The following is a 10,311-nucleotide window of genomic DNA, read 5'->3' as shown; positions in this document are numbered from 1 at the left end:
CCTCCTACAAATCTAGAGGGCTGATTTAGCTATAGCAAGCATACTTCAGAATGCACAGATGAGTTTGTCAATGAGCAGGTGTCAAAAATGTAAGTTGATGTCTGATTGACCTAAGCAGGGAGATGTTTCAGGTCCAAAGGTGTAAGGAAAGAACTGAGGTTTATCACCTCCAGAGGATTGTCAAACCCATAGGCTTATGCAAGGCATACCATTTGCTCCTGACAAGACTCAAAGAACCACACCCTCACACAACAGGATAATGGATGTTTACTCTCTTAATTGTCTCAATCAATTCCTGTCATGTACCAATTTTACATTAGACTCATCCCTTTTTATCATACTTTATTGTAGAAGTGGTCACCAGCTGACATGGACTGCAATCCTCCTATTTACACTTTTGATTTCTCTGGGATGACAAGTATGCATCATTGCATCCAGATATTTGTCTGCAAGGGTTTCTTGAATTTTCTTTTACCTGGGCTGGTCTCAAACAGCGATCCTTCTGATCTCAGCCTCCTAAATAGAAAGTTATTAAGATTACATATGTGAACCATTTTATAAAGTTTATAAACCCAGTTTATAAAGTTACTTTTTAAATAATGTATTTTGTTGCTGATATAAATAACTAACACTCCCACAGGCAGATCAAACTTTCTTGTTCTCATATTATTTCTAACAGTTCACAGATTTTCATAATAGTTCATAAATCTTCAATATATTCATATTACTTGAAGATAATGAAAGTTTTTCTTAAACCTTTCGTTGATTTACTTTTCAAGGTATAATGACTGGATTTGTAATGCAAGATTTCCTAGTGGAGTTGATGTTTTTGTCCTTTAGGCTTTAGAAAGCATGCTACTATTGTCTCCCCATGGATAATGAAAGTTTCTGTGGCTGTTTAGTGGATGTCCAGTTCTGTAACAGTGTGTTCAATCATCAGCCCAACCTCTGGGGAGGGGTACTCTGAGCCTCCCTTCAAGGATGTGATACACCCCAACCCATTCTTTCTCAGTGAATGGAGGGTCCTTCAGCCCAAGCAGAAAACTCAATAAACAGGTAGGTTTTGTTACATTCTTATAGTAGATCCATTCTAGTATGGGCCACTTCTCTAAGTCTTTGGATCCCTTTTTCAAAGTGTGCAATGGACTTCTGACATTTCCATTTTGTTTCATACGGGCCATCACTGTAAGCAAATATCCAAGAACCAATCCAATACCCACTAGAATTGTCTCCCATCACCACAGGCAAGTTATGTAACCCCCAGTACCCTTCAATGCACAAACGAATCAAGAAAAATGTAATATAAATAGATAATAGATAGACAATAGAATTTTACTCATAGACAAGGAAGAATGCTATTATGTCATTTACATGGAAATGGATAGACCTGGAAAAATTATGTTAAGTGAAATCAGGCTCAGAGAAACAAAGGATGCATGTTTTCTCTCTTATGTGGAAGTTAGATCCAATTTATAAATATATATGCAAATACAAAGGGTCATATGCATATATACACAAACATATTAACTAAAGTATGGTATTTGCAGAGAAGGATTCCAGTGGTGTAACTCCTTTGTATAACTAACTCACAGTTCAACAAAATAAATGTCAGGTAGCTAGAACATGTATTCTCAGGTGGGCAGGAAGGGGGGTCACGGAGAGGAGGGTAGATGAATGGAAAGAGGAGGGGTGGGCAAATGCAGTCCTAATATTCAATGTGCACTGGTAAAAATGGAACTTGATAAATTGAGGGGATGAGTGGGATTGAGAAGGATGGGAAAAATGGCGAAAGGTGATACTGATCACCTCTTTGACATTGAAATGCCTTCGTACAACCACTTAAAGATAATATTTTTAAAGACCTCCTGCTTCCTTTGAGACATCTAACTGTTCTTATGCTCTTTTTTTTGGGGGGGGGGGTCCGGTCATGGGGTCTAAACTCTGGGCCTGGGCACTGTCCCTCAGCTCTTCAGCTCAAGGCTAGCGCTCTACCACTTGAGCCACAGCACCACTTCTGGCTTTTTTTCTTTTTGCTTATGTGGTGCTGGGGAATCGAACCCAGGGCCTCATGCATGCAAGGCAAGCGCTCTACCACTGAGCCACCTTCCCAGCCCTGTTCTTATGCTCTTAAGGAGAGAATCTGTCTTCCAGCAAGGACCAGAGGTCACAGGGACATCTTAAAGTTGAATTCTTCTCATACATATATTTTTTTTCATATGTGTATATACATATATATCCTCACCCTAGATTAGAGGATCTCATTTCTTTCCTATCAAAGCTATAAGTTTAAGCCGGGCGCCGGTGGCTCACGCCTGTAATCCTAACTACTCAGGAAGCTGAGATCTGAGGATCATGGTTCAAAGCCAGCCTGGGTAGCAAAGTCCATGAGACTAGAAAACCGGAAGTGGTGCTGTGGCTCAAGCGGTAGAGTGCTGGCCTTGAGCTGAAGAGTGCAGGGACAATGCCCAAGCCCAGAGTTCAAGCCCTACGACCGACCGTCCTCCCCCCCCCCCCAATAAAAGCTATAATTTGATAACGCAGTCTCATCTAGGTAAATACCCAACCTTTTTCAAAATTCTGCCAGCCCTGGATCTCGTTTGTAGCCTTGTCTCCCTTTCTGGTGCATATGAGAATCTTTATAATGCCAAACAGGATTATTCTGACTCCCTTTGCACCAAATTGGTGATTGGCTGCCTTGGTCCTATACTTTTCTTCCTCTTCAAAATATCAATGGTATTCTTGGAGGGAAAAAAAGTCCAAAAGTTTCCAAAAGAAACTCCTAGGAGTGTTTTCTTTCCAGACATGCTGTGAGCCAACATATCTCTTTCACCTCTACTTTGATCAAAGGGACCAGCATTGATCAAGGAGATTCTTGCTTTGGCCTGAATCTGGAAATCACAGTAGAGGGGGTGACCTATTGTATCGCTGTACTTAGCCACTACCTAAGTATCTCCCTTGGGGGAAAGATGTAACCTCTCAAGCATGAAGGTTCCTGCTAGTGGTGGCACCGCTGAAGTGGTGGGGGACCCAGGAATCATTAGCCACCAACATGCAAAGGATCCAGAGGCTGGAGGCCCAGTGTACTCCCCTGTAAAGAAATCTTATTTGAAAAAAAAAAACCTTATTTAGACATCACAGAACTTACTTTGTTTCTGAACCCTGGTGTGATACATGTCAGAAGTTGGCATTCATAATGTAGGTTTGGTAGAGTTGTTATGCACACTTGTGTAAGGAAGAGGAAGCTTTAAAAAAAACCCTCCATGTATCTGCTTTTAAAGATGAAGACCAAAATGCCAGGCATAAGAGCCTCACACCCACCTACTCAGTCAGAAGGCTGACATCTGGGGTTTGAAGTCAATCTGGGTAGGAAAGTCCCTGACACTCTTATTTCCAATTAACCATTAAAAAACAAACTGAAAGTGGAACTGTGGTTCAAGTGGTAGAATATCAGCTGGAGGGGGAAAAAAGCAAGCAAGAGCTGAGGTTCTGAGTTCAAGTTCCAGAATCAGCACAATGAATGAATGAATCAATACCATAGCCTCAGGAAGCAACAAAAATGGTTTCATCCTGGTCTGCTAAGAAACAGGGCAATGGAAAGAAGAAATGAAAACTGGATAGGAATGAGCATTGTGACAGGCAACTGAGGCAAGGGATAGCTGTGTGCATGCTAGAAGCGCCCCATCTCACAGATTTGGGGGAGATTTTTCCTCTTTTTGTTACTATCTTCAAATAATTGTATAAGGGGGTTTTCCACTTAATATATCAATTTATGTCTATAATACAGCAGTGTGACCCTTTCATCAATTTCCTGCACTTCCCCTCCCCACCCATCTCATTTTCTGGTTCCATTTTCATGTATATACATTGGGTATTAGGCCTGTGTTTACCCACCTTCCTCTTTCTGTTTTGTCACCCTCCTTATCCCCCACCCACTTCAGACAAGATACATTTTAACATCCTGGTATTCATTTTGTTGAATTGCCTGCTAATCATTCAAAGGGGTTACACCATGGAACCCCACTTCCTGTGTATACCATATTTAATCTGTTTGGCGACACATAAATGTGTGGCATAGGGCTCCGCATGCATTTTCATATGTGTTTATATTTTGGGGCTAAGCCCCATATGAGATAGAACATGTGCCTTTGTCTCTCTGAGTCTATTTCATTCGATGTTTTTTTTCCAGGTGCATCTATTTCTATTTCCCTGCAAATTATTCTTAGTGATGGATACATTTCTATTATACACACACACACACACACACACACACACACACACACACACACACACACACACACACACACACACACATCACATCACATCACATCACACTTTCTTAACCCATTCATTGGTTGTAGGGCAGCTGAGCTGTTTTCTGAACTGGCTATTGTGAATAGTGTTTCTTAGAGAAGTTTTTTTTTAATTTTTTTATTTTTTGGGGGGGGTCCAGTCATGGGGCCTGAACTCTGGGCCTGGGTGCTGTCCCTCAGCTCTTCAGCTCAAGGCTAGCACTCTACCACTTGAGCCACAGTGCCACTTTCGGCTTTTTTCTTTTTGCTTATGTGGTGCTGAGGAATCGAACCCAGGGCCTCATGCATGCAAGGCAAGCGCTCTACCACTGAGCCACCTTCCCAGCCCTTGGAGAAGTTTTTAAGCCATGGTAGATTTTTATTGTTGTTTTTTCCCAGACCTGGGGCTCAAACTCTTGGCATGGAAGCTGTCCCTTAACATCTTCTTTCTCAAGGCTAGCACCCTACCACTTGAGCCACAGCACCACTTCCAGCTTTATCTGTGATTAATTAGTGATGAGCTTCACAGACTTTCTTGCCTGGGCTGGCTCCAACTAAAAATCTTCAGATCTCAGCCTCCTGGGTAGCTAGGATTACAGCTGTGAGCCACTGGCACCTGGCTGGTATTTTTAAATTTACAGGTGAATCTATTTTGTGCTTGGCTAGTTGATTGGGATGGCTTGGCTATATCTCCCAAAAATCACATGTATTTGTAAATTAGCCCCCACCCCATGGTGTTGTTGGATGATAGTGGAATTTTAAGGAGGTGGGCCTAGTGGGAGGAAGTTAGGTTATTGGAGGTGTATTCCTGAAGGGAATTTTGGAGTCCAAGTCCTCTCCTCTCCTCCTTCTCCTCTTTTTCTCTGATTCCCAGGCTCCATGACTCTCTCCTCCTCCCTCCCTCACCTCCATGAGGTGAGCAGCCTCCTCTCCCACACATTCTTACCTTGATGTTCCACCGATGTCATAGGTCCAATGTCATGGACCAAGCGACCATAGACTGAAATATCAGAACTATGAGTCAAAATAAACTTTTCCTCCTTTCAAGTTGATTTTTCTCTGAAATTTTATCTCAGTGACCGAACACTATCACAGTTAGTGATTGTTGTCTTCATCCAGAACAAGATATATGAAAGGAATATCATGTTTTGACATTTGCCTTCTGCTAAAATCCCAAATAAAATGTTAAAAAAGAGGCAGGAAGATCATGGATCTAAAGCCAGTCTGGACTACATTGTGAGATCTTGTCTCAAAAAGAAAAATAAATAAAAGAAACATAGCAGGCATTGAAAAGTTAGCTAGGGAGCATTGTCTAGAGGGATACAAGAAAAAAATACAATAAGAATTGAGAAAAATGATGGGGGGGGAGGAATATGCCAATTTAGGCAGCCAAACCCACTAAACCCACTGAGGAAGGCTGGTTGATCCCTTCAGGAAGTAAAAGTGCAATTTAATGGCAACAGTGGTATGCACCTTGACTCTCGGATATGAGACTTTGCAGGAGGTGGGGAGTTGTCTCTGTTTGACACTCAGTAGATAAAGATAGTCAAACCAGACCTTCAGCATATCACTGAAAAGTCAGCAAAGATTGAAAGCGTCATTTGCCGACAATGAGCTGAGGGTCAGTGGCCATGCCTATAATCCTATCTACTCAGGAAGCTGAGATCTAAGGATTATGGATCAAGACAGCCCAGGCAGGAAAGTCTATGAAGACTCTTATCTCCAATTAATCACCAAAGGCTGGAACTTCTGAGTTCAAGCCCTAAGACCAGCACGCGTGTGCACGCACATGCATGCACGCGCGCGCACGCACGCACGCACGCACACACACACACACACACACACACACACACCTGCAATTTAAAGAAGTGTATGTGCCTTCAATGATGAACTAAGCTGAGCTCCCTTTTACTGTTATTCAAATGATTATCTTCTCAGTGATTATCTATCTCTCTCAAGGCTGTAATTAAGCCCTTCCTTCTAGACAGCAGTTTCCTCTTATTCTACTCAATTTCAGCCCCAGCTTCGGCATTGTGCACCATATGCTATCTGCTCTCTCTCTCTCTCTCTCTCTCTCTCTCTCTCTCTCTCTCTCTCTCTCTCTCTCTCACACACACACACACACACACACACACACACACACTCATACACACAAGTGCTATTTCATTCCATTCTATGATACTTTTCTTACCATAATGACTTCCCTAATTACTGCCTTCTTACTATAAATGGTCCATCTCCCTACCACTAGAACATGAAACCTTCCAGGATAGCACCCTTAGCACTTTACTTTGGCTCCCAGGTAAGAAGCCAGGGAGCAAATTAGAGACTCACAGAGAAATTAGGCACTCACACAGGGTCCCTTCAATATAGATTTGCTCAACAAGTGAGTGAACTTAAGCTTCTTTATCTCCCAGTTTCAAAGTCCCTTCCGGACCATGTTGAGCTGCTGTGAATTGAAAAATGGCTTGATTAGAAGGACCTAGGGCCACCAGTGAAATAAATAACACGAGGCACAAAAATAATAGAAAGCAAGCTTTTTCTTAGCAAATGTTTATTTATATCAAAATACAAAACATTTCTGAAGCAGAGTAATGTTACATGAGGAGCAATTAAACACTAATCTTCCTTTAATCAGCTTAACTTGCCACCCTTGTCTGGCACCAGCACTGGTATGCATCTTGTCCACTCAGGTGCCTTGTTCCTCCCTTGTGTGTTTGCGTATGTACTTGTTCGCTCATTTTGATTTCTAATTCAGGATATGAACATGCAGTGTTATTGGCAATGAGTTGGTTAGTATTCAGCAAGCCTGAAAATACCAGCAAGTGGAGCCTGGCGTAGCAGCCTGAGCGAAGGCAGACTGCAAATTCTCTCGTTAGTTGAGTTGGAGGGGAGGGGGTCTCACTCCGTTTTTAACTGGCAAACCAAAGCCAAAGGAATCACTGTCCTTGGTAGCCAAGCAGGCATTATTGCTTGGGGCCATGGAGTGGGCGTGGCTTAGGGGGTCTTTTCAGTGGTTGAGAAGGGGTAAACAGCCAATGGAAGCCCACCTGCAGAGGTGGCAGCCACAGCAGGCCCAGGCCTAGGAATGGAGGGTATAGAGACCCTCCCCACTCCTTGCAACAAGAGGAGCCCTCATTCCCCAAGAAAAAAAGCAACAGTTAGGGAGAAGTAAGGTCTCTCTCTGCCTTGGAACACTACTTAATAGCTTCGGGTGCCTGCCCCTTGGATGGAGAAATGCTTAGAGATTGGAGATTTGGGAAGAAAAAGCACCTGGTTGAGAGTGTAGCTGTTTCTAATACACCTCCTTGACAGAAGAAAGGGAAGGAGATGGGAGAGCAAACATACTCCTCTCGTTTCCACAACCCTCCCCACTCTCAGGGCCAACCTGGGAGTCCCTTTCAAGCCCCCAGTTAGTGCATTCGCTTTGGCATTGTGCACCTATATGCACTGTCTCTCACACACATATGCATCACTACTCTCAAACACACTCATCACACACACACACACACACACACACACCTGACCTTCTTCTAGCATCTGCTCAGGTAGCATAATGATGCCACATCTCCACCATCTCCTCTGTTCTCAGGGGTCCCCACAGGTCCCCAAGACCCAGCTCCAGGCTTGACACACTCTGGCATTCCCAGGCTTTTTTAAGAGGAGGGTGATGGAGCAGGGAGCTCCCCAGAGACAGGTTATACAGAGTATAGAATATGTTGTATAAGGCTTTGGTACAGCACCAATTTCATGTTCTTATAGTTTGAATTCTAAGTTATCTTTTAGAAGAAGAAAAAAAAGCTTACTGAAAAAATAGTGTTTTATTTACTTTTCAGTTACATACCTGAAGTTCAAAAAGTAAGCCTCTAGTAGCCATCCAAAGTCCCACTCAGAGGTGTTCTGTGAGCAGCCATACATGTGTTGGTGTGTCTTTAATTTGGAACCAAAGTCAGCCAACCAATACCGTGGAGTCAGCTGCCCATGCTAACTGACGTTAACCAGTCCATACATACAGAAAAGAAAGAGAGAACACAAAAGCCACCCCAAGCCTCCCCCCTCCCAAAACCCCAGGAAAAAAAAATCAAATACAGATAAAATACAGCAAGATCTAAGGAACCAGTGGGACGAAGGTGATCGAGTCCGTCCAGCTGGGCTCTTCAGAAACAGCACCATAAAGCACCCTAGAGCAGTGGCATTGTAATACTCAACATTCGGGAAATGGAAAAGAGGTCTGAGCAGTCTTCTCAAGAAGACCTGGCATGGATGGGGGTGGGGAACCCCCAAAGAAAGTTGAAGGAAGAAATAAAAATGGGTTCGAAATGAGAGCAAGAAATCTCATGACGAAACGGATGGTCATATCCAGATGCATTAGGAAAAGAACTGAGAGCGAGAACGAGAGGGACTGCCAGGCATCCGGAGGTGTGCAGTCCAAGAGGAGCTCTGAGGAGGGAGCATCAGGAGCTCCTTCTCTACGAACTCTTCACCCCTCACCCCGTGTGTCTACACACTACAGAGTGATAGGAAGAAAGGAATTGCCATGAAAACTGACTCCAGGTGTGTGATGGAAGAAAAATCTCCAAGATGACTCAGTCCATCCTGGTGGAAGAAAGCAAGTTGGCAATAAAGGGGCCCTAGAGTTGCTGACATGAAATGAGATAGAGACCCTTCATGTCAGGGGCTGTGGGTGAGGAAGGGCCACCTGCAAAAGCACATCCCATCGGAGCCCCCATCCCTGGTCCCACAAATGGCAGTTAGGAAATTAAATCTGAATGAAACTTGAAGACTTTCTGGCACTGATGTGCCCCCACTTGGTGAACCGTGAGTGCAGATCAACCACTCCCGTTCTAACACCTCAGCCCAGTGTTCCCGCCTCAAGATCCTCCCACAGAGAAACCCCCAGTCCTCAGAGTCTGCACATGTCATTCTGTCAACATCAGGACAGACTTCCACATGCCAATAGGGCGGGCAGTTCCTCACCAACAGGAAGGAGGCCCACTTCCTCACCTCCTACCTTTATATTGCTCCAGATAGTACCTCACAAACACCAACAGAAAGGAGCAGGAGACCCAGGCAAATGCCAAAGAGCCACATCAGAGCCTCCCTTCCTCAAACTCTTGGTTGGTGTCCACAGAGAAAAGGAGAGAGCCCGTGGTGACCTTTGGAGAACGATTCCCAGTGGATCTGTCTACTCCACACTCTTGTTCTATATAGCAGAGGTAGCAGAACTGAAAACAAAACAAAATGCTATAGATTCCCCCTACTTCCTTCCAAAGAGGAAGAGCACCAAAATGGAATGTCCCTTCCACCTCCTGGGGTCCAAGGAATAAGTCACAGCATGTAGAGCCCTGGGGTAGAACACACCCCTCCCATCTACAGTCCCATTAACTGAGGGTTCAAAGACAGGACATCTTTTCTATCCCCTATACAATCACATCCCAGTCCCCTGCATTCCATGTGCCTTTGTGAAAGGCTGTCTTTTCTGAAAAAAAAAAAATGGTGGGTTGTTGTGAGTCATCTGCCCTTTCCAATGTCCACAGTTTTGCCATCTTGCTGAGATCTGGGTCATGGAGAGAGCATAGGTAAATAACACATCCTCCCCAGGCTCTGGTACTTTAAGATAGAGGATATGTCTCTGTCTCCCCTTTTCCTTCCCCATATAAAGAGGCCACACAGACATCACAAAATGGAATGGTGATGTGCAGGTTCTCTGGTGCAGCTGAGGTTTCTTAGTATCAAACTTTTGGCTTCATATGGAAAGAACATGGACGGTTGGAGGCACCCTGGGCCTTATGGAGTATGAGCCCTCTGTGTGTTGAAGTGTCAACTGTTGGTGTCATGTGACCAGTAGTAGGATGGAGTTACAGAGAAGGAGGTTGGCTTTGAGAGTCAAAAGAATAGTCATGGAAACCCCTCTTTGGTAGCTTGGGAGGGGATGGAAGCTTGAAGTAACATTGAATTTGCTGTGTTCTTCCTCTTGCTCAAACTGCCAGAAAAAAAAAATCTTACATGATACATCCAGCTT

This window comes from Dipodomys merriami, unplaced genomic scaffold (assembly GCF_024711535.1).
Source record: "Dipodomys merriami isolate MVZ:Mamm:240054 unplaced genomic scaffold, mDipMer1.0.p SCAF_29, whole genome shotgun sequence".
NCBI classification, from domain to species: Eukaryota; Metazoa; Chordata; class Mammalia; order Rodentia; family Heteromyidae; genus Dipodomys; species Dipodomys merriami.
Note: the sequence above shows the minus strand (reverse complement) of the source record.